Genomic DNA, 25,274 nt, shown 5'->3' with positions numbered 1-25,274 from the left:
CACAGGGCCTTCTCGGTAGTGGCGCCCGCCCTGTGGAACGCCCTCCCATCAGATGTCAAAGCGATAAACAACTACCTGACATTCAGAAGACATCTTAAGGCAGCCCTGTTCAGGGAAGTTTTTAACGTGTGATATTTTACTGTATTTTTGGTTTTTATGTAAGCCGCCCAGAGTGGCTGGGGATTAATTATTATTATTATTATTATTATTATTATTATTACTACTACTACTACTTTCAATGCTGAAACAGCATGGTGCCCGCTCTGCATCTGGACGCAGTGAAACCCCAGAAAGTGAAAGCCAGTAGTCCTCAAACATTTTCTCTGGGCCACACTGATTTTTTTATTGATAAGAAATATATTGGAAAACAAAAAGAAACAACTCTGAGCAGTGCTTAATTTAGAACACAGAACACAGCTATTTTATAATATGATCATGAGACACCCAGAAAGTATAAAACAATGTAGGTACATAAGGACACAAATCAGTCCTAAATATAGTTTAGATATTTCTTTGATTGTCCTTGAATCTTCCCACTACACTTGCCATCCTCTCCTTGTGCCACAGCCTTTGAGAACCACCGGCCTTCATCAATCGGCAGCACTTCCAAGTTTGGGAACTGAGCGCCACATTATTGGTCCATGGCTTTTGTAAAAAAGTGCTCATACCAATAACAGTTAATTGTAATTGAAATATATAATAATAATAATGATGATGATGATGATGATGATGATGATGATGTCCAGTAGCACCTTAGAGACCAGCGAAGTTTGTTCTTGGTATAAGCTTACGTGTGCATGCACACTTCTATCTGGTTGGTGTGTTATATATATATATATATATATATATATATATATATATATATATGCAGGTTTTGGTGTCCTCGGGTGTCTTCCCGTGTAAAAGTTGGGGTGTCTAGGCGACGTTTCGACGAGGTCTCACTCGTCATCTTCAGGCTGGTGCTTTCGGCTTCTTGTTACTGGAACAGAGCAGGATCTCAGTGTTTGAGTTCCTATAAATACTGTAGAGGGGGTGTGGTGTATAGCCTCCAATGTTCTGGGCAGAGAGGAAGTTCCCAGGCTAGTGTGCCTTTTCTTCTTTTGTTCCTTAATTACTTGAGAGATATCTTGAGTGATTTCTTGAGTGATATCCTGAGTACCACTTAGGTGGGTCATTAGGTGTGGATTAGTTGTTAAAGTCTTTGTGTCTTGACCTCTTGAACTTTGTGAAGAGTTTTCCTGAGAAGATGGCTGTACTGTACTTAGTTGTGCTCTGGCTTGGCTTCGTGTATAGGGGCGAGCTGTGGTTTTGTGGCTTGTGTCAGCCAGATCTGTGTAGGGATTGCAGGGGGGTGCAGCATCCGGAGGTGCCACCATGGATTGGCTACTGGATGGTGTCTGTAATTCATCTGTGGAGAGGGTCTGGGTTTGGGTCTGGTGTGGTTGATTGGTGTTGGCGTTCTGTGTGCCTCTGGATCTGGTGTCAGTTTTTGTGCTGCACCCCCCTGCAATCCCTACACAGATCTGGCTGACACAAGCCACAAAACCACAGCTCGCCCCTATACACGAAGCCAAGCCAGAGCACAACTAAGTACAGTACAGCCATCTTCTCAGGAAAACTCTTCACAAAGTTCAAGAGGTCAAGACACAAAGACTTTAACAACTAATCCACACCTAATGACCCACCTAAGTGGTACTCAGGATATCACTCAAGAAATCACTCAAGATATCTCTCAAGTAATTAAGGAACAAAAGAAGAAAAGGCACACTAGCCTGGGAACTTCCTCTCTGCCCAGAACATTGGAGGCTATACACCACACCCCCTCTACAGTATTTATAGGAACTCAAACACTGAGATCCTGCTCTGTTCCAGTAACAAGAAGCCGAAAGCACCAGCCTGAAGATGACGAGTGAGACCTCGTCGAAACGTCGCCTAGACACCCCAACTTTTACACGGGAAGACACCCGAGGACACCAAAACCTGCATTCCTGTACCCGTGAAAATCTACGAAAGCAAATATATATATATATATATATATATATGCTTTCGTAGATTTTCACGGGTACAGGAATGCAGGTTTTGGTGTCCTCGGGTGTCTTCCCGTGTAAAAGTTGGGGTGTCTAGGCGACCTCGTCGAAACGTCGCCTAGACACCCCAACTTTTACACGGGAAGACACCCGAGGACACCAAAACCTGCATATATATATATATATATATATATATATACCGTATTTTTCGCTCTATAACGCGCACCAGACCACAAGACGCACCTAGTTTTTGGAGGAGGAAAACAAGAAAAAAAATATTCTGAATCTCAGAAGCCAGAACAGTAAGAGGGATCGCTGCCCAGTGAAAGCAGCAATCCCTCTTGCTGTTCTGGCTTCTGGGATAGCTGCGCAGCCTGCATTCGCTCCATAAGACACACACACATTTCCCCTTGCTTTTTAGGAGGGAAAAAGTGAGTCTTAGAGAGCAAAAAATACGGTATATAATTTCGACTGCGTCAGACCAACATGGCTAACTACCTGAAGTTAATTGTAATGGTGATGATGGTGATATCAGTTGCTTCTGCTGATAAGATTATTGAGGACAAATGTTACCAATGTGATTGTCATAAAAGAATATTGTCACCTGTCACAAATGACCATCTCTTCTATCATTACAGGTGAAGGTTGTACTGAGAAGCACTTTAAAAGGGACCAGTATCCCATACCCATTTCTGAATCAACTCCTTTAAAAGTAGAATCTCTCTTAATTGCTTGCACTGTAATTTCCTCAATATTACTTTGCCCAACATGCTGGTCAATTGAAACAGAGGGAAGTAGTAAGTACAGGGCTCATTTTGGGATCTATGCAACAAAATGCTATTGGAGCAAATACATTTCGAAACTGCAGCCAACCTGGAAGCCACTAGGGGGCAATCTGTACAATCGTTTTTCTTTCTTTCCGTATTTGTGTCTTATTTATTTGTATGGATTTTGTTGCAAAACCACCCAACGTCAGTATATAAGTACTGTAAATTAATAATACAAATAATACAATACAATACAACAATACACAAGTTGTTGTTTTTGGACAATATTTGAATAATTGCTTCTCCAAATGAAAATTAAAAAAAACCTTTGCACATACAAAAGCCAAGCAGCAGGAATAAGCACTCTAGCCTAACCTGCTGCTGCCATGCTGGATTTTTTTAAAAAATGTGTGTAGGAATCCTTTTATTGGGGTTTAGCCCTGCAAGTCCCTACCTGCAGATTGAAGTGCTACTTTCAACAAGACACAGGCATGCTTCCTAACTGAGAATGTCTCTACCAGATTTCAGGAACAGTTGGCTACTCCTAACACTGGAGGGCAGAACTGTTGTTTAAGAAACTGTGCAGCAGAAGCAGCAGAACCCCACAGTGTCTTGAAGACTAGGGTATAGCAAGGCCTGAGTTTTCATGGACTCAAATCCACTTGCTGTAGATGAAGTGGCCCCAAGTCCACCAAACCTTGTCATAATAATACATTTGATCCTCTTTATATATATAAAAAGGGACGCAGGTGGCGCTGTGGGTAAAACCTCAGTGCCTAGGACTTGCTGATCGTATGGTCGGCGGTTCAAATCCCCACGGCGGGGTGAGCTCCCGTCGTTTGGTCCCAGCTCCTGCCCACCTAGCAGTTCGAAAGATAAATAGGTACCGCTTTATAGCGGGAAGGTAAACGGTGTTTCCGTGTGCTGCGCTGGTGCTGGCTCGCCAGAGCAGCTTCGTCACGCTGGCCACGTGACCCGGAAGTGTCTTCAGACGGTGCCAGCTCATGGCCTCTAGAGCGAGATGAGCACGCAACCCCAGAGTCGGACACGACTGGCCCGTACGGGCAGGGGTACCTTTACCTTATATATATAGTTTTTTCAGTTTTACATCTCAAATTAAACATCTTTCATTATACCATACATTCAATGACTTCCCTCCTTCCCCTTCCATGGTTCATTTAATTTATCCACCATTCCTACATATTTTATTATAACCATCTAAATCAGTTCACTTATCTTACATCACTTCCACATTTATTATACTGTTGAATTTACTTTAATACTGTCAGCGTTTTCAACCGTGCACAATTCTTTTTGCACTTTTTAAATACCTGATCTTCTTGCTCTCTTCTATTAATTAGACCAGCTAACTCCGCATATTCTATCATGTTACGTTGCCAATCCTCCTTACCTGGGACCTCTCTCACTTTCCATTTTTGGAAAGTTTTCGCACTTGGATTTGCCATTTGGGGATGTGATTTTATAATATCCACCTGTAATTAATGTGACATAGTATATTGTGGAAATAACTTATAGGGCGTCAGATGACGTCAGATGAACCCACTACATTAAAGATGCATCTTGGTTGCTAGGGAAAAATGAAAGGCAAGCTTCCAAGACTATTAAAGACTGCTAGAAAATAAGAGAGAAGCAAGACAAGGGTGTGGCATCCAGACAGACTATTCTTCATTTGCTTTGGGTGAAAGCAAATGCAACGTAACGGTGGGTCACAGCAGGTTCTTCAACCATCATTTAAACAGCATATTACTTTTTACAAATATACTTTCATCCGTCACCTTATAAAAAACACACACACTTTAAATTACACATGCAAATATGTGCTGGGGGGGCATGTGCTGGTGATGCCACAGGCACTATTTGATAAGGGCTCTCCACAGCTGGTTTTCCTTGACTCAAGCAGCATCACATTGAAGACTTCCAGAACCAGTTTGTTTTGATTTTCCTTTAAAGGCACTGCCAAGTTCTGTATTGAATTTGGTGAGAGTGTTTTCCAACAGACCACACTGCTCTTCAAATGCTATGCTACAGGTTTCCTTGCAGTAACCGTGTTTCTCCAAGTTTATACTATTTCATTGATATATTGCCTTTTCTCCAAGGGCTTAATGTGACATGCAAGGCTCCTCCACCACATCTGTTTTATCCTCCAGCAACCTTGAAAGGCAGGATAAGGCTGAGAGTGACCGGCCGAAGGTCAACCAGTGGCTTTTATGGGAATCCAGGTTCTTGCAGTCCTAGTCTGATGTGCTAACCATGGCACATATACCACACTGGCTCTGCTATTGAAAACATTGTGCAGCCTCTGCCATGAACATTTTACAATCAGTATAATTGAACGTATTACGGAAAAGGAAGGGATTAGTAATGCACCAAGGCTAAGCAACTTGCCTCTCTCACAAAGGAGGTGTGTGAGAGAGAGTGAAAGGCGGGAACTGAACCCAAATCCCCTTCACCATACACACAAAAATCCCTTCATCTCCTGTTTGGTTTTTCATCATGCAATCCCACAGTTCCTATTCATGAACCTGTCACCTGCACATGTGCAACAATGGTCTCAAATGGACACCCCTCAACTTATCTGCAAAGGGAACACAGCTTGCCTTTTCAAATCGGAAGGAACCTGGCTTGAGGGAAAGTGAACCACACTGAAGCATTTCTCAAGAAATTACAGGATAGATATGGATTGTGGCGAACGTCTTGTGTAGTTGGTTTCAAACACCAGTAGTGAGAATGCACTGAAGTCAGAGTAAAGAGTCATGTGTTCACAGCCTCAAACAAACACCAAAGATGATGCAGTAAAGTGATAGCACTATGAAGGGTACTTTGGAAAGATCTATATACTGGAGAATATCATTTATTGAGGACAACCAATCTGAGTTTCTTTTTTAGGCAGCTGAGTTCTATACAGTGGTACCTCGCAAGACGAATGCCTTGTAAGACAAAAAACTCGCAAAACGAAAGAGTTTTTCGTTTTTTGAGTTGCTTCGCAAGACGGATTTCCCTATGGGCTTGCTTTGCAAGACGAAAATGTCTTGCAAGTTTGTTTCCTTTGTCTTGCAAGTTTGTTTCCTTTTTCTTAAAACCGTGCATTCACTTTGAGGAGCAACTCATAGCATGCGGTGTGGTAGCCTTTTTTGAGGTTTTTGAAGACTTTGGTGATTTTTGAAGCTTTTCCAAAGCCCGTACTTCGCAGGACGAAAAAATCGCAAGACTCGCGGAACGAATTAATTTCGTCTTGCGAGGCACCACTGTATATCCTTATTTCAAATATGTTTGATGACACCTTGAGCATTTCTTTTCAAAATGAAAAGGCAGGTATACATATTTAATAGCAGCAATGCATAGTTCTCCAAAGCCACATCTGGAAAATGCTTGTTTTTTAATCATTCCTGAGTGATTACTGCAGTTGTCAGGTTGGGTTACCAGCTGAGATCAGCGCCAGATTTAAGGTGGTGCAGGCAGTTCCTCTCACAGGGTGCCAAGCCAAGGGAGCACTAATAATAATAATGGACAGTGAAGACCAGTTGAATTCAACTATGTGGTGTGGCACTCCTTTGTCTGCTGACAGCTTTTCAGGGTCATGTGGCCAGCATTACTAAACTGCTTCTGGCACACAGAACACCGTGACAAGTGTCAGAGTGCATGGAAATGCCATTTACCTTCCTGCTGCAGTGGTACCTATTTATCTACTTGCGCCGGCATGCTTTCAAACTGCTAGGTTGGCAGGAGCTGGGACAGAGCAACGGGAGCCCACCCCGTTGTGCGAATTCAAACTGCCAACCTTACGATCGGCAAGCCCAAGAGGCTCAATGGTTTAGACCACAGTGCCACCTGCATCCCTAATCATCATCATCATCAATAATAATAATAATAATAATACCACCACCTATATTTATATGGGTACCAACTGAGAACTTTAAAAAGCAACTGCACCAAAAGGAAATATTGTGAAAATAAAAAAATAAAAATTGGGAGGGCACCAAATTTTGTCCTTGTTCAGGGTGCCATATTACCAAAGTCTGCCCCTGCTGAGATGGAGGGAAGGAATAGCTTAGCCTTTAACAAAAGTGTGATCTGGAGAGATCAGTAGGAGACACTTTTCACAGCATGGAGACCAACATTTTCACCTGCTGTTTTCTGTGCATTATTAAGGTGCTGCAGGTAGAGCAGGTTGAAAAGTTGGCAGGACAACCATGGAGGTGTTATCAGACTCCAGGCAAGTGCTTTGTAATACAGCTTAGGCTGGGGACAGTCCCTCTTGTCCGGTTTATCAGAAGCCCCATATTACAAGCTTATGTTGGCAGGATACACAGAGGCTCCAGTGAAATCAGATCCCAAACATATGCTGCAGTAAATTTTAATTAGAGAGATTTGGGACACAAAAGGGCTCTCTGCAGGCTTTTGCAAGCATCGCAAGCGAAAAAGTTCATGTTAAACAGTAACAGCTGCAATACACCAAGACGATGTGTAGAGAATCAAGCAACGTGACAGTTCCAGCGGTCACATTTGAACTTCTGTGCAAATATTGAATTGGGAGCTAACCAATGTCAGCCTTCCTAATATTCCTGAACTTAAAAAAGAGGGGGTATGTCATTTCCCAATAATGTCCAGTTCTAACCAGTAGCTAATTATAAAACAGCCAGTTAGCTGGGGAGGAAATGGGGAAATGTCCTGGTACGCTTCTGTGCTACAATAGTTTATGCCAAAATTGTGTATTTGCTAGCCTTTAATGTGTGGCAAGACTCTTTGTTGCTTTTGACTTAGCACAATTGTCCCTCTGGAATTTGTTTGGTGATAGAATCAAAGAACCGTAGAGTTCGAAGGGATCCCAAGGATGATCTTGTCCAGCCCCCTGCAATGTAGGAATTTGTTTTCCCAATGCATATATGATGTCTCAAGGGGTGTTCAGTGAGCAGAAATAGCTGAGCTGTATAGCAATGAAAGGTGTATTGTTTTTCACTTGTACATGTGTAGAGACAGTGCAGTATAGTGCTTAGAGTGTCGGACTAGGATCTGGGAGACGAGGGCTCAATTCCCCACTCAGCTATGAGTGTATTGAAGTAATCTTAAAGATGCAAAAACTAGGCCAGAAAATAATCCCCAACATTGACTTAAAAGTGATGCATTTTTAATAAAGCGGGGGCTTATTTTCCTTCTATCTGTAACATTCTGCTACGTAATGTTTTGGAGCTCTTGTTCTCTAATGGTTAAGGTAGGAATGGCTGTTTTTATTTTGGAAATGAGAAGCACATGATTTCGGCAACAATAACTTGAAGGGAACAGAAAGTTCACATGGCAGAAATTGACGGTGTTTTCCAAACCACAAGTCCCAGTGGGATTTCCTCCCCCCCCCCAACTGCCTGTTCTTTCAGTCACCTCTTCTATGAATCTCCTCTGATAGCTTGTAGGTTTTCAAATATTCCTTAAAAGTTTTTCCACATTTGTCGAAATATAGATTTTTATATGCCTAGCCACCAGTCTAAGGGCTCCTGTGCTTTTAACAAGGGCATGGCAGGAGGCAATTCAGCTACCAATGCTTTCTCCTGTTATAGAGCTATAATGGGGGGGGGGGGTCAACACCTGCAGAATGTCTGCCTGCAGCTTTTAAAGGCCAGAAAACAGGTAACATTCAGCTACGGCTGTCAACTTTTCAACTCACAGCTGCAACTGTGGCTTGTGGGGAATCTTAGGCTCAGAAGCCAAACCTGTCCTCAAGTCCTCTTTGTCTGGGCATACCTCTCACCAAACCTGCTCCACACCTTCCGTAAGTACATTTATCTGTACGAAATGTGTCCTTGAACTACAATAACACATCTTGCTATACTGGATGGAAGACAAAGTGCATACAGTGGTGCCTCGCAAGACGAAAAGAATCCATTCCGCGATTCTCTTCGTCTAGCGGTTTTTTCGTCTTGCGAAGCAAGCCCATTGACGGATTAGCGGATTAGCGCTATTAGCGGCTTTTAGCGGCTTTTAGCAGCTTTTAGCGGCTTATCAGCTTAGCAGATAAGCAGATAAGCGGCTTAGCGGCTTAGAAAAAGGGGGGGGGAAGTCAGAAAAACTCGCAAGACATTTCGTCTTGCGAAGCAAGCCCATAGGGAAATTCGTTTTGCGAAGCGCCTCCAAAACGGAAAACCCTTTCGTCTAGCGGGTTTTCCGTCTTGCGAGGCATTCGTCTTGCGGGGCACCACTGTATATGTGTGGCTATAAAAACCTATGAATTTTGTATGGCTGGAAAGTAGCTTATTGTACAGTCACATCTACTCTTTTACTTCTGGCCACACCCACTTTTGCCTCTGGCCACACCCACTGCTAGCATGTGACACACACACACCATGAAAAGTTTTCTGTAAAATAATGCAATCCTCAGGCTTGAAAAAACCTTTGCCACTCCTGATCTACAAGTAAGGGTTCATCCACACTTCCAAGAGGTTCTTTTGTTCCACTGCTTTTCCCAGGGAATCCCGCTGTTTACTGCTGAATCAGAACAAACATCAGTCAAGTTTTCTGCAGATTGACATTTATTCTCATTCAGCAGTAAACAGCAGGTTTTTCTGGGGAAAGCAGAGGGACTGAAGAAGCACCTCTTGGACCTGTGCCTAGAAATGGAAGAAATTGCATGACAAAGGGATGCGTTGATGAGCCCTAACTGCTGGTCATTTATTTTGCCATGTCATAAAAACTTTCACATGCTAATTTCAGCATAACAAGTCTGTGGCCACAGAGGCTGGTTGAAAAGTTCACAACTCTAATGTTTTAGAAATGGGTTGGAAGGTGGGAAGCAGGCAGGCATGGAGAATAACTGGGAGTTGGTTGTGTGATGCTACCCTCTCCCTTGTAAACAGAACTGCAGTTGCAGTACATTCTCCTTTAACTTTTGGGCCTTAGCAAATTTGGCTTAGATGATGATGATGATGAAACACCTTTGTGTATTTCTCCCCTTTATCATATTCAGGGCTAGAAACTTGCTTGATCCTCAGAGCTTTGAAAAGCTGTCAGATTGACAGGATTGTGGTCATGCAATTGTCCAGCTACATTGGCTGCAGATGTACAGCGTGATTCTTGGTAAAGGGAATGATAATTGCCACGTGTCACAAGGGAAACTTTGGGAATCATTCTTGCAAAATGCCTGTTGGTGAGTCTGCATTCCCAGAATGCACTGCAAATGGGGGTGAACCAGATCTAGCTGGTGTTCTGTTAGGTGAGGAAAAAATTGTGGTGGCCGTTCTATGAGGATGTATCCCTTGGGAAGTGTAGAAGATCAAAGCAGCAAATCTATCATGAGAAGGTTGGTGAGAAACTCTGTAAGAAGATTGACAACACTGCAGAAGTGATGAATTGACATGAATGCCCGCCTAAGGTGCCCACCCAGGCTGAGGAAAATAATCTATTGTTGTCCAGCCCTACCTATACAGGATTTTTTACCGGATCACTGACACATTTGGAACCTCTGTCACTACAATGTGATCTCAGAACCACTGGCACTCATCTTTGAGAATTCCTGGAGAACAGGCGAAGTCCCGGCAGACTGGAGGAGGGCAAATGTTGTCCCTATTTTCAAAAAGGGAAAAAGAGAGGACCCAAATAATTACCGCCCAGTCAGTCTGACATCAATACCAGGGAAGATTCTGGAGCAGATCATTAAGCAAACAGTCTGTGAGCACCTAGAAAGGAATGCTGTGATCACCAATAGTCAGCATGGATTTCTGAAAAATAAGTCATGTCAGACTAACCTGATCTCGTTTTTTGACAGAATTACAAGCCTGGTAGATGAAGGGAACGCAGTGGATGTAGCCTACCTTGATTTCAGCAAGGCATTTGACAAGGTGCCCCATGATATTCTTGTAAAGAAGCTGGTAAAATGCGGTCTTGACTATGCTACCACTCAGTGGATTTGTAACTGGCTGACTGACCGAACCCAAAGGGTGCTCATCAATGGTTCCTCTTCATCCTGGAGAAGAGTGACTAGTGGGGTGCCACAGGGTTCTGTCTTGGGCCCGGTCTTATTCAACATCTTTATCAACGACTTGGATGATGGACTCAAGGGCATCCTGATCAAATTTGCAGATGACACCAAACTGGGAGGGGTGGCTAACACCCCAGAGGACAGGATCACACTTCAAAACAACCTTGACAGATTAGAGAACTGGGCCAAAACAAACAAGATGAATTTTAATAGGGAGAAATGTAAAGTATTGCACTTGGGCAAAAAAAATGAGAGGCACAAATACAAGATGGGTGACACCTGGCTTGAGAGCAGTACATGTGAAAAGGATCTAGGAGTCTTGGTTGACCACAAACTTGACATGAGCCAACAGTGTGACGCGGCAGCTAAAAAAGCCAATGCAATTCTGGGCTGCATCAATAGGAGTATAGCATCTAGATCAAGGGAAGTAATAGTGCCACTGTATTCTGCTCTGGTCAGACCTCACCTGGAGTACTGTGTCCAGTTCTGGGCACCACAGTTCAAGAAGGACACTGACAAACTGGAACGTGTCCAGAGGAGGGCAACCAAAATGGTCAAAGGCCTGGAAACGATGCCTTATGAGGAACGGCTAAGGGAGCTGGGCATGTTTAGCCTGGAGAAGAGGAGGTTAAGGGGTGATATGATAGCCATGTTCAAATATATAAAAGGATGTCACATAGAGGAAGGAGAAAGGTTGTTTTCTGCTGCTCCAGAGAAGCGGACACAGAGCAATGGATCCAAACTACAAGAAAGAAGATTCCACCTAAACATTAGGAAGAACTTCCTCACAGTGAGAGCTGTTCGACAGTGGAATTTGCTGCCAAGGAGTGTGGTGGAGTCTCCTTCTTTGGAGGTCTTTAAGCAGAGGCTTGACAACCATATGTCAGGAGTGCTCTGATGGCGTTTCCTGCTTGGCAGGGGGTTGGACTCGATGGCCCTTGTGGTCTCTTCCAACTCTATGATTCTATGATTCTATGATTCTACAACCATGCAGCACCTCATCAAGGATACCCTGGTACACTGATGTCTGTGAAACTGGAGACCTGATGTTATTGAGGCAACGTAAGCAACCAGCTCCAATCCATCTTTCTTCTCATAAAACCTGGGAGTCACAAAAGATGGTAGACCCTCCTTTAGTGGAAAGTCCAGTTTTTCTCCTCCTCCGTAAGTGTTGGACCAGTAAATAAAGGGAGAGTGATGTTTTAGTGGCCATTAGGGCTAGAAAGCTGACAATTCTTCTCCGGGTCAGATTTATCTGAGCCAGAGGAGAATTTGAGAGCTTGAAAGGACCCATCTCTCCTTTGAGTCAGGCTTTTACGAGCCTCATCTGAGTCAGAGCTTGTTTCCCTGGCATCTCAAGCAGAGAAATCGCATGGCAATATGTACCACAGCTGGAAGAGAATTCTTATCTTGACATCACTTAAGCCCTCCCCGTCTGTCGCTGACCCTCAGCCACAATCTTGCTCAGTGAGCACTTACATGCTTCAGCCAGCTCAGCTGCGAGAAGGAGGCTGCTGGAGCCTTAAGAAGAACAACTGTGCCAGAAGAGGCCCTCTGCAATCTCCTTCCCACCCAGCTCAGAGATGATGAATACCACGTTCTCCAGCAAGGACACTTACCCTCCTGGGGAAGCTGCTCCCACAGTGGACTCTCTCATCACCTCCTGCTGCACCCTAGTGACGGGGGCATGGGTGCCGGGGATCTCGGTGGCCACAGATGTCCAGAAGAACCAGCATGTGGCAAGGATGGTACAAATTGCTGTCCTTTGTGTCCTCTGCCTGACTGTCATCTTCGGGGTGTTTTTCTTAGGCTGTAACTTGCTGATAAAGTCAGAGAGCATGATCAACATGCTGATGAAAGACAGGAGAGCCTCCAGGGAAGTTGAGGTGGTTATCATTGACACTTAACAATGGAAGCGGACAAGGAGGGAGAATTTCACCAGCCTTTGGGAGTTCAAGGATGTTTTGTGGAGTTGGCTGTTAGATCCTTAAGTTGCTACTCTTTAATGGATGCTAGAAAATGAGGTGACAGGATGGAAGTGGATTCACACAGAGAAGGATGTGCTTGTCCAAAATGTTATTTGGAAATCTGTGCTCTTCCTAGTTATTTTTTTTCCTCTCCCCTTTGGGTGGATTTTCCTACACAGAGACTTCATACAGCCTGTCTGGGTTTCAAAAGCCGTACAAAAAGCCCAGAACGAAGGCAAAGGAACTGCACTTTTGTGCCGAAATCTTCATGGAATGGGCTCATCAGTACGTTTTCGTGATCAATGTTAAAGCCTGCACCTGACTTGAGACTCAGTCTCTTTGCTGCTATTGCGATTCTGGTTTGTCTTGAGGAAGAAGTGCAGCCACACCCCGGGAGAAAGAGAGAAGAGAGAGAGAACACCCACAGAGACACTTGAATGCATCCAGATGATTTGAACTCTTTCAAATTGGCTGCAAGTCAGAATTACCCCCATTCGTAACCTAAAATGGCCAATAAACATGGTCATCCCTCTGCCGAGAGACCCACGGTTGCTATAAGCTATTTCACTGTTGTTAAATGTCGTGTAAACCCAGTGAGGGTGTGTAGCAGCGCTGACAGTGATGGGTTGTTTATTGTGTCCTTTCCAAACCTATTAAACAGGCACAGAAATGGTTCTGATTTCTGTTCAGTCTCGACTTGCATCCATGCTCCTTCTGCAGGTCCTGGATACTCAAGTTCAAAATGAGAAAGGCTCAGTGACGAAGCGTGTGACTATGTGAGGTACACAGCAGTCGCCAACAAAGGTATTTGGGGGTAAGAAATGAATTTTGGCCTGAGGTTATTGAGAATTGCATATTTAGACAGAGTACACACCTTACTTGTAAAGTACAGAGCTTCCCCCAGAGAATCCTGGAAACTGTAGTTTACCCCACACAGAGCTACAATGCCTAGCACTCTCAACAAACTACAGTTCCCAGGATTCTTTCTGGGTGTGTTTGCAGCATCAGTTACAAAGAAGCCACTTGATCAGGGTCCTTGAAGGGTAAAATGGATCCTTATGGACGTTTAAAGGGTTAGTTAGATCAGACTTAATTATTTCTCTTGAAAAGAAATATCATGGTTTGGGTTGGGGGTTTTAGTTCCACCCAAAAAGAAGTGGGTAGGCATCCCATACCACCCTCCCTTAGTTCAAGCACTAAAAAGGGTACCAAATGTTGTTAGAAAGACAGTTTGGCTTTATTCCTTGTTGCCAAAGAAAATGTAAAAATCATTTTGCACCTGTCATAAGTACCATGTGCTGGGGGGCGGAAATGACATATTTGCAATGTGTTGAAGTTAGCTCAAGAGAAGGGATCCTTACTTATGGTGGACATTCTCCTTGAACTTTCTCCTCTGGTAAGCAGGCTTTTCAGATTGCGGGGTGGGCTCAGTGCCGGATTTACGTATAAGCTAAACAAGCTATAGCTTAGGGCCCCGAGTGGGCCCCCCAAAAAAATTAAAGGAAAAAACAACTGGATGTACATTTCCAAAATATAAGATAAAAAACAAATAAAATAAAACCTACATGCAGCAAGTGTTTTGTGTTGTGTAGGCTCCTATGATGTAAGCAATGGGCCCCGCCCATTGGTGAACTACTATGGTGATACTGATATTATATTAAAAATGCATTGTATTAACTGCAATGGCATTGTACAGGTTATAACACTTAATTTCATATTAATACAGCTATTTATAATTATTAGTAGTTTGCATCTTATATTAACACCTATTATTATTTCATGTTATTGCAAGTTTCTAGAGACTAGATTATGAGTCTTTGTAAATTGTGTTTCTAAAGGAACTTTTATTATTGCCAAATGCCAATGTGTTTGCATTATTGTTTGTTATGAATAAAAAATCATTTTAAGTTAGAGCTTAATAATTATTTCACTCTTAACATACTTCTTAATTGTATTTCACTATTAATATACTTCCTCTTAATTGTACTTCAGTTCAACAATTACTTTGATAAAATACATGTTTGCTTACGTGCAAATGGCTTTAGATACCTATTAGGTCCATAAATTACCATATAGCATATATTCAAGCCAAAAACGGCAACAATTTGTTGTTGACAGAGGACAGCTGGACATATAAAGGGTCCCATTACCTTCAGTAGCTTAGGGCCTCATCAAACCTAAATCTGACCCTGGGTGGGCTACAGACAAACCACGTTTTGTACAACTGAGTGACTGCTAATAATTCACGATTGTTGGTTGATATTTCATCAGTGGGAGCTCATGTCAGGAGAAGGACTCCTGAGAGCTGTCATTACTCCCCACATTTGGAGATAGATTCCCCATCAGGTCTTGCTGAAGGTGACAGTCACCAAGCTGTAAGGAGCAGACTGTGGGACAACAATAACGTAGCTCCGAGAGAGAGAATGAGAAAGAGGGAGATGAAAATTTCTTGGGGAGATGAGAAGCCTTGGGGAGGAGAGATGTCAGGATTGGCTACCTGCCGCTTGGATTCCTAGTTCCTTCCCTATACCCAGCATAGCTGCTGTTGCTCCACACCTCTTCTAGTAATGTTTAGCTAAACAAAATGGGCTTGCATGAGAGAGATTCTTAATCTCAGGGTTGTGGGTTTGAGACCCAAGTTGGGCAAAAGCAGCGGCGTAGCATGGGTTGTCAGCACCCAGGGCAAGTCAAGTAATTTGCGCCCCCTAACCCGGGGCAAGGCAAGTAATTTGCGCCCCTAACCCCTAACCTGCCACCGCTGCCAGCTTCTTCTTGCTGCTGCCTGGGCTGGTCGGGTGTGGTTCTCTCCCGCGCTCAGCGCTGCGCTGGGTGGCCGCTGCACTCTCCCTCCCCCAGATAGTCCCTCCCTTGCTCTCTCTCCGCTCCGCACCGCACCGCACGCCTGGCACCCTCCCCCTCCACAGTGGGCGGCGACCCGGCAGCTTGGATCGATTCGATACAGCCAGCACTGCAGTGAGAGAGAGTGAGTGAGCCAGGTAGGGGCAGAGAGCTGCGAGTGCGAGCCCCCCCCCCAAATGTTGCGCCCGGTGCGGCTGGCCCCCCCTGCACCCCCCACGCTATGCCACTGGGCAAAAGGTTCCTGCACTGCAGGGGGTTGGACGGGAAGAGCCTTGATGTCCTTTCCAAGACTAAAATTCTATAAAGACCACCAACATGATTCTGAGTGTGCAACTGTTTCTTTCAAAGGGAATGTCAGAATGCAAGTGAAAATAAAATGTCAGGCTTTAGGAAGAAATCTGTTGGAAAAGCTTGAGCAATGAATTTTGCTTTCCATTCCTGCTCTAAGGCTGCGTACACAGGTAGCCTTCGCAATGCACAGAGGTTGTTTTTTCACACAGCAGTTTTGTAGAAAGTGGTTTGTAACTGTACACACCATCCCATGATGACGTCATCTAAAGCAGCAACGACTCTTCATGTTGTCTGTACACAGGTAGGTATCTTATCACGCGAGTGTGCAATGCTGTTCTCTAACTCACCGACCCCGATTAGTGCTTCCACATATCTGTTCAAAATTAAAATTATTTTTCAGTCTTTTGAAAGAGGGGGGCTGGGAACAGTTGTACTGATGTACCAATATACAAGGGATATACACAGAGAATCACTATACAGAGTATACAGTATGCAGAGGCAGCTAAGTTATTGTACTGCTTCTTGTTTTGCTTATTTCATGCACAGGCAAAGCAAGCAGGAGAGGCAGCAGTGCCAGCAGGTGAGAAGGTGCCCTGTGTGCACAGCTTTGTAACAAGAGCTTGAGAAGTACAGTGGTACCTTGGTTTACAAACTTAATCCGTTCTGGAAGTCTGTTCTTGAACCCAAACTGTTCTTAAACCGAGGCGTGCTTTCCCTAATGAGGCCTCCCGCCCCCGATGCCCTTCCACCGTTTGGATTCCATTCTTAGACCCAGGTAAAGTTCTCAAACCGGGACACTATTTCCGGTTTTGCGGAGTTTGTAAACCAAATCGTTCTTAAATCGAGGTACCACTGTACATTCTTGGCACAAAATGGATTTTAACTCTTCCAGCAGAATGGGCTTTAGATTGACAAATTATGTGGGACAGGAATGGCTTGGGGATGACGTTCTGTGTACAGCATTCCCAAAAGGCTCCTGAATGTACATTACAACATAGTGTGTGCACACCCTGTCTGTTCCATTTGCAGGAGGAAACTTGCTCTTCTTCCTGACTGGTGGTGTGTTGGGCACTCAGTTTCCAGCAGGGATTTTATGAGATAGTATCTCTGGCCAGTAATAGCACTAAGTGGTTGTAATCACTTTGACAATACAGTACATGCAAGACCATATATTCCAAAGATGTTTGTCAGCGCTTTAAACTGTTACGCATTAATCAGAAGAAGAACTGCAGATAAGATTCCCCTCTCTCAGGGAAGATCTTTGTTGCTTGTGAATACTTCTTGCATGTCCTAAATGTTGATTAATAATCGAAATAGAGCAGAAGGGGAATTTTGACAGAAACAACATTTTTCGTTTGGATGTGTGGCCTTGCTCCCACACGGGATCAAGGTTTAATGGGCCCACAAAGACAGAGACTGAAACTAGTCAGGAAAGCTGCCAATTCTGGCATTGGAGGGGTTTGGACTAGATGATCCTTAGGATGCCTTCTAACACTAGGATTCTATGATTCTAAGATTCTGGTGAAAGCAGCAAACCCGGGTTGTCAATTTTTCAAGTAGCCATTGCAGCTCTGCCTTGATGAGTAGCAGCTTCCTCCCGTCTCTTCCCCAAAGCCTAGTTCAGGCATAGGCAAACTCAGCCCTCTAGATGTTTTGGGACTACAATTCCCATGATCCCTGACCCCTGATCCCGTAAGCTAGGGATGATGGGAGTTGTAGTCCCAAAACATCTGGAGGGCCGAGTTTGCCTATGCCTGGCCTAGTTACAGTGGTACCTCGCAAGACGAATGCCTCATAAGACGAAAAACTCGCAAGACAAAAGAGTTTTTCGTTTTTTGAGTTGCTTCTCAAGACGAATTTCCCTATGGGCTTGCTTCGCAAGACAAAAACGTCTTGCAAGTTTGTTTCCTTTTTCTTAAAACCGTTAAGAAAAAGGTGCATTCAGGGGGTGCAGTTGCGACTTGACTTCGAGGAGCAACTCATAGCACACGGTGTGGTAGCCTTTTTTGAGGTTTTTGAAGACTTTGGTGATTTTTGAAGCCTTTCCAAAATCCGTGCTTCGCAAGACGAAAAATTCGCAAGACGAAAAAACTCGCAGAACGAATTAATTTCGTCTTGCGAGGTACCACTGTAGTGCTTTCCCAGCTTTGGAAAGGAGGTGGGAGGGCTCTAGGGCCCTACCAGAGCCTTGTGCCTTCTTCCCAAAGTCCAAAGCCTTGCTTCCACCAAAATATAGTGGATCCCACCGCTGTATCCCAGTTGCGGCAGATCCCACCTACAGTACATACTCTATAATATATATTTCAAACAACCACAGGTTATATTTTGGTTCTTGTGTGAAGGAAAAATTAAATACTTGGGAGACTCAGGCAGAAGTTGAAGAAATAAGAAAGATTTGTTTAACAGAACAAAGTGGGTAAAACAGGAAAAATGAAAAGTTGAATCGCTCAGCTATATATGCTTATTCAGGAAAGAGTTGCAGTGCCTTTGATGAGTCTAACCCCTGAGGTCTAGAAACTTGCGGCATGTGCACATTAGCTTAAAACACAATGAGGTGATTTCCCTCCCCATGCATTTCAAGTTGTGCTTTACACATAACAGAACTTGACTTGATTCCTTGCATGTTATCTGATGTGTTTTCCCACACCTGCAACCACCCCCTCTCCTGAACTCCAATGAAGCCATCACCTGCACATGTGTTATCAGTGGTGCATGTGCAATGGGTGTCTAAAATATACATACTTCAGCTTAATGAAGACTCGGAAGCCAGCTTGAGGGAAAGCACATGCAACAGCAGTATTTCTCAAGAGACTGCAGGATGCTGATGCATTATGGCTCAAAACTTCAAACACCAGAGTGTTTGTGGGAGTGCGCTGTTTACCCAGCCTTGGTCTCTTCCTTTCCTTTGCCTTGGCTGCTCAGGCAGATAAAAGAAATGTTTCAATCTCCTTGTAGCGGAGACTGAAATAAACTTGACCCTGATTCCCTACGCAAAAGAGAGTCCCCTCCTGGCCCTTGCGCTGCGGAAGCTTTGTAGCCACACTAATCCAAGGCCGGAGGAGATTAGCGCAAATTTGTATTTCATGTTTCCCAGTTAATCCCTGCAGACTGCTGGCTCCAAAAACTTTCCTCACAGAAGAGGATCAGAGCCGTCGCCTGCGGTGAGGAACAGGGCCAGTGAGGGATGCTGGTCTCAAATCTCCTGGGTTTAATTCCAAGACACCAGGGACAGCAAGATTTTAAAAAGAGGAAGTTTCTTACACTTTGGCTGAACAGCAACCCCCACCTCCAAGCACACAGGCGAGAGGATATCATTGTCTGTGTCACCTGCATACATGGAGCACATGCTAAACACCAGCTTTGTATGGCTGAGTTAATCCAGAGGTGGGTAACCTGTGGGCCCTCCAGATGTTGGGGCTGCCGCTCCTCTCATCCTTGAACACTGGCCATACTGGCTGGGGCTGCTGGGAGTCCCATGACTTCTGGAGGGCGCCAGGTTTCCCAACTTGAGTTAACTCATGAATGGCCAACTAGCAATCTGAATGCTGGACCTGGTCTCCAAGCAGGAACTTTGGCAGGTAGGTAGATTCAGAGAGTTCAGCTCCACCGCAGCACAAATCTGCGTAAAATGTGCATGTGGTCATTTATATGTGGAGGTGAATTTCAGCCTCGGAGCAAAATAAGATGGTGATTTGTTGGAGTCTCACCTGCATTGTGCTTTGCAGTCCTGTATGCAAAGCAAAAATAATATTTTTGATGAATTGAGAAAGATAGTAAGTGGAAAGGAGATGTGGGGCAAAAGATCCAGGCCTCCTGGAGCACTCTGTGTTCCTATAACAAGAACCCTTGCCTTGGAGGCAAATTTGTCTGCCTTGTGGCAGCCCTACCAATTTTAAAAGGATTGCCCAGTGCCCAGAGATTCATTTTGAGGCAAAGAACAATAGGCAGGATTTAGCTGAGATGTTGCTTGCACAATAATACAAGGTCAGTTTATGCAAAGCAACTTTCTCTTTGCCCCCCCCCACCTGTGCCCCTGAAATCTGCTCTGGAGGGTTGGGGGCAGGTTTAAGGGATGTTCAGAGGGAGGAGAGGGTGGAAGTCTTGTTCCGCAAGTGGACTTTGTTCTGGGCATACATATGCCACGTTGAACGCCACCCAATGTTTTCAAGTTGCAAGAAATATATTCCACACTTTAAGGTAAAGGTGAAGGGGTAAAGGGACCCCTGACCGTTAGGTCGACTCTGGGGTTGCGGCGCTCATCTCGCTTTATTGGCCAAGGGAGCTGGCGTATACAGCTTCCGGGTCATGTGGCCAGCATGGCAAACCAGAGCAGCGCATGGAAACGCTTGTTTACCTTCCCGCCCAAGCGGTACCTATTTATCTACTTGCACTTTGATGTGCTTTTGAACTGCTAGGTTGGCAGGAGCAGAGACTGAGCAACAGGAGCTCACCCCGTCATGGGGATTCGAACCGCCAACCTTCTGATCGGTAAGCCCTAGGCTCTATGCTTTAGACCACAGTGCCACCTGTGTCCCTCATTCCACACTATTACATTCCAAATCCAAAAGTAGTTCATCAAACGTACACAGGTAATTCTTGACATCTTCACATAAAGAGCCAGCAGGTGATGAGAAAGTCCGAAGATCACAATCTATTGAAATGCAGTCTTGGTGTAAGGGAAAAAAGCCAGTGGCCTATGAAGTACCTAAAGCCCCTTTAATCATATTGTTGGGATATTTTAGATTAATTGTGCTTCTGGATGACTCGGAGATAACAACTCATTATTAACAGCAGCCCAGATGGCTATATGTCAGGAATGGAAAAAGCCAGACCTGCTCCCCATCCTGCTTCAAGGGAGGCCTGGAGAGCAAGCATCTGGGATATAGTTTATATGATTAAATTAACAAACATAATAAAGGTCAGCGAAGGAAGGCAACAAGATAAGTTTGTTGAGAAACTGAGCTCATTCATTTTGTATTGGAATAATACAGTGCACGACACAATTAATCCATATACATTATTAGGTGAGTATAGAATTACTCAGCAGAAATACAGCAAAGTTACAATACAGGATGTGTAATGCTGGGCTGTGGAGTGTTAAATATGGCATTTGCATAGGGTTCACTTTGTTCCAGTTTAGTATCCTTGAACAGCTTTTTGAACCTCAAGTCACTTATTTTTAAATGTTTGATTGTTATGAATGATCGTCAGTGTGAATCACATCACTGAACTTAAGATGCAATGATAAGGACAGGAGATAATCTCCTACAAGGGAGAAAATTATGTATATTGAAATGGATTTATGGTATATAATTTAGAGTAATTTTAGGGTTATGATGCATAATCCATCTACACTTGTTATCTTAAGCATCTCTGTAATTCAATGAAATGTTCTGTGTATTAGAAAATTAAAGTTGGGGGGAGTTAGACAAATAGTCTGTTCTGACAGATGGCATTTTCCTGTTTTTCTGTGCTACATCCCAATGAATGTTTCCCCCTCTGTGGCCACCAGCAGCTTTCGGGTATTTTGATTTAGACCTGGAGTCATCCAGTATAAGGATGATTTTTTTAACACTCAGGAGGAAGACTCTTGGAAGATAAAGGAAGCATTTTTTTCCACATAGCACACAGCTAAAGAATGGGATTTTCTACCACAATACATAGTGAGAACAGGATGCTAAATTCGATGGGCCTTTGGTCTGATGCAGCAAGGTTCTTCTGTATGCTCTTACTGGGGAATCGGCATGCAGGAAGCATAGCTGTCAACATTTCCCTTTTTTAAAGGGAAATTCCCTTATTCTGAATAGGATTCCTCGCAGGAAAAGGGAAAAGTTGACAGCTATGGCAGGAAGGAAAGGCTTCTCTTTCACATGCCCCTTGAGTCTTGGTCTGCTCTTAGGCCCATATGCATTTAAAGCGATATCATACACTTTAAACAGCCATGGCTTTCCTTCCGCAAAGAATCCTGAGAACTGTAGTTTCTTCTTCCCATGGAACTGCGGGAATGGTGCTGCTAAATTGTCTGCTAAAAGGCTCACAGACTTTCTGCTTTCATATGTGAAAATATCATTGACAAACACTCCAAGTGTCCCTGTTTTCCAGGGATGTTCCTGATTTAGAGAAGCCGTCCTGGTTTCTAATTTGATCCTGGAATGTCCTGTTTTTCCTTAGGACGTCCTTTTTTTCATCAGAGAAATACTGGAGGATATGGAGTTATCCGACCCCAGAGCCATCTGAAGGCAGCCATGTATTGGGAAGTTTTTCAATGTTTAATGCTTTATTATGTTTTTATATATGTTGGAAAGCACCCTGAGTGGCTGGAGCAACCTAATCAGATGGGTGGCATATAAATAGTAAAATTATTATTATGGATTAGGATGTCCCTATTTGCATGAGAGAAATGTTGGAGGCTATGCATTGGTTATCCTTAAGGAGGAAAACAACAATCCCTTCCTTTACCCCCCCCCGGAGCATTTGCAGGATTTATAAAGGGGGCATACAGCGCCACCCGCTGGCAAGAGTGTAGACAAAGTAACATCAGGAGAGTTTTCAGCCACCTGGAAGAAAATGCAGGATTTAAGCAGATTTAAAATAAATCTGTTAATTTTTCACATATCATGCAAACCAGTCCTTTTCAGAATTTCAAACTAATTTATGACGAATAAATAAATAAATAAATAAATAAATAAATAAATAAATAAATACAGCATATGAAGCGAAGTGATGGAAGTCTTTTATTTAAAGCCTGATGCAAACACACCATTTCCCTGTCTTATCTGGGGTTTTTTAATAGCTACAGTTTGAGTTTCCTTCCATGCAGATGGAATCTGCTCTCCTACCATAACCCCATTTAATAAATTACATAAAATTGGTGTTACTAGTTCTTTTTACAAAATGAGGCTGTGCAACCATCTTTACCTGGTGACTCATTTGTTTTTAGGCTTTTAATTGCATCATGTTTCCCTGCACTTGTGATGGGACTATTTACGGTTAATCATTGTTGTGTTCATCTGATATTTACTTTACCCCAACTTTGTCCAACGCTTTGCTTCCATCAGCCAGGCCACCATAACTGTGCTTTTAACAGCAGTCTAATGTGAAGGTGGTATTTATTCCCATGCTATGAAAAGAGAAGAAAATAAGTCACCTACTGATTTCTGCCCACCAAGCTCCTTTTAAAGGTAATATATAGGGATGTGGGTGGTGCTGTGGGTTAAACCACAGAGCCTAGGGCCTGCCGATCAGAAGGTCGGCGGAAGTGCAAGCAGATAAATAGGTGCCACTCTGGTGGGAAGGTAAACGGCATTTCCATGCGCTGCTCTGGTTTGCCAGAAGCGGCTTAGTCATGCTGGCCACATGACCCGGAAGCTGTACACTGGGCTCCTTTGGCCAATAAAGCGAGATGAGCGCTGCAACCCCAGAGTCGTCCACGACTGGACCTAACGGTCAGGGGTCCCTTTACCTTGGACTACAGCTCCCATCATCCCTCTAGGGTTGCCATATTCCAAAACCTCCAAACCCAGACACGTTTGGGGCACATACACACACATCCTCTCACATCTCACTCCCTCCCTCCCTCCCTGCCTTTGACTCCTTCCTTTCCCCCTTCTTCCCTCTCTTACCTTTGCTGTCTTTGGCCTCCTGTTCTTCGGATGGGAAGTCGAGCGGCCCTGGGCATAGCTGTCAACCTTCCCTTTTTTTGTGGGAAATTCCCTTATCCCAGCGCCGTTTCCCGCTGCTTCCTGCTGCTATCCCGGATTGTTAGATATCCCGTAGACTGTCCCCGGGACAGGTAAGGCTGCTGATCCCTTATTTTCGAGGCTGCTGATCCCTTATTTTCAAATCTGAAAGTTGACAGCTATGGCCCTGGGAAGGCTGTGCCACGAAAAGCTGATGGAAGTCCTGACAGGCCTATTGCCACCCGTGGAAGGCCTGGCGGGTGCTGGATGCCCTAACACCCCCCATATAAAATTAAAGAATAATCATAATAAAAATCTAAGAAATAAAAAACCAAAAAACCCTGGAGATTTCATATAAAATACAAAATTCTGGCCAGAGGGGCATGCTGATCCCCCCAAAAGAGGGCATGTCAGGGAAAATCCAGACATATGGCAGCCCTATCTGACCATGTTGACTGGAGCTGATAACGAGGGCCAATCTGACTTGGGTAGGGGGACTGGAGGAAAAATTGGTCTGAGCCTCAAGCACAAAGGTGGTGGTGGGGCATAAAATTTAGACCCTTGTAATTTGAGAAGTAGAGACATCACCTTGCCAACAAAGGTTCGTATAGTTAAAGCTATGGTTTTCCCAATAGTGATGTATGGAAGTGAGAGCTGGACCATAAAGAAGGCTGATCGCCGAAGAATTGATGCTTTTGAATTATGGTGCTGGAGGAGACTCTTGAGAGTCCCATGGACTGCAAGAAGATCAAACCTATCCATACTTAAGGAAATCCTTCCTGAGTGCTCACTGGAAGGACAGATCCTGAAGCTAGGCTCCAGTACTTTGGCCGCTTCATGAGAAGAGAAGACTCCCTGGAAAAGACCCTGATGTTGGGAAAGATGGAGGGCACAAGGAGAAGGGGACGGCAGAGGACGAGATGGTGGGACAGTGTTCTCGAAGCTACCAGCATGAGTTTGACCAAACTGCGGGAGGCAGTGGAAGACAGGAGGGCCTGGCATGCTCTGGTCCAGGGGGTCACGAAGAGTCGGACACGACTAAACAACAACAACAATTTTATATATATATATATATATATATATATATATATATATATATATATATATATATATGGTATGTTTTGTTTTTAAGCACGTTGGACCCAACTGTGACATGCTTTCTCAGCTAAAGAGCTGCAAACAAAGAGCTGTGACTTGGTAGAATACACACTCTTGGTGTTATCTGATCAAGGGCTTGCCATACAATGGCGCTTCGATTAGAAAAGATTAGGCCACGTCTGAGCGCATCCTCTCAGAACCAGCAGGTCCTATCAACCACTCCCTCTTTTTCGTGCTCCCTTATTTTGCCCGGCCTCTCCCCCCTTGCCACGCGCTTTGCCCCCCAGATGAAGGACCACCTCTTCGCCCCCCCCCCGGGAGGCGGGGAGGACCCTTCTTCCCACCCAAACAACGGCTGCGCTGCGTCAGCCGCATCCTCGAGCGGATGCTCCTTTTCTCCTCAGCTCGGCGCGAGGAGGAGCGCATCCTTCGACCGCCTCAGGTGGGAAAGAGGCTTTTCGCACATGCTCAGAGGCACTCTTCAAAGGGGGGGGGACACCACTGCTCATGACGTTGCGGAGAGCGCGCGCCGCGGTTGGGTGACCCCTGGCCCGCTCAGTTGCCCGGCCTGCCGCCCCACTCGCCCTTGGAGAGCTCCAGCC

At 44.4% G+C, this 25,274-nt stretch overlaps 1 pseudogene across 1 annotated transcript; it reads left to right on the top strand.

Moving 5' to 3' along the window:
• Window positions 1–12,361: 12,361 nt before the first annotated feature.
• LOC309336368 (protein reprimo A pseudogene) lies at window positions 12,362–12,685 on the top strand (annotated as a pseudogene). The gene has a single exon. The product of its transcript is annotated as a protein reprimo A pseudogene (transcript).
• Window positions 12,686–25,274: the final 12,589 nt, after the last annotated feature.

The sequence above is a fragment of the Podarcis erhardii genome (genome assembly GCF_964252035.2).
Source record: "Podarcis erhardii genome assembly, chromosome: 2".
NCBI classification, from domain to species: domain Eukaryota; kingdom Metazoa; phylum Chordata; class Lepidosauria; order Squamata; family Lacertidae; genus Podarcis; species Podarcis erhardii.
The sequence above is the reverse complement of the archived record's forward strand: the minus strand, read 5'-3'. Positions and strand labels throughout refer to the sequence as shown.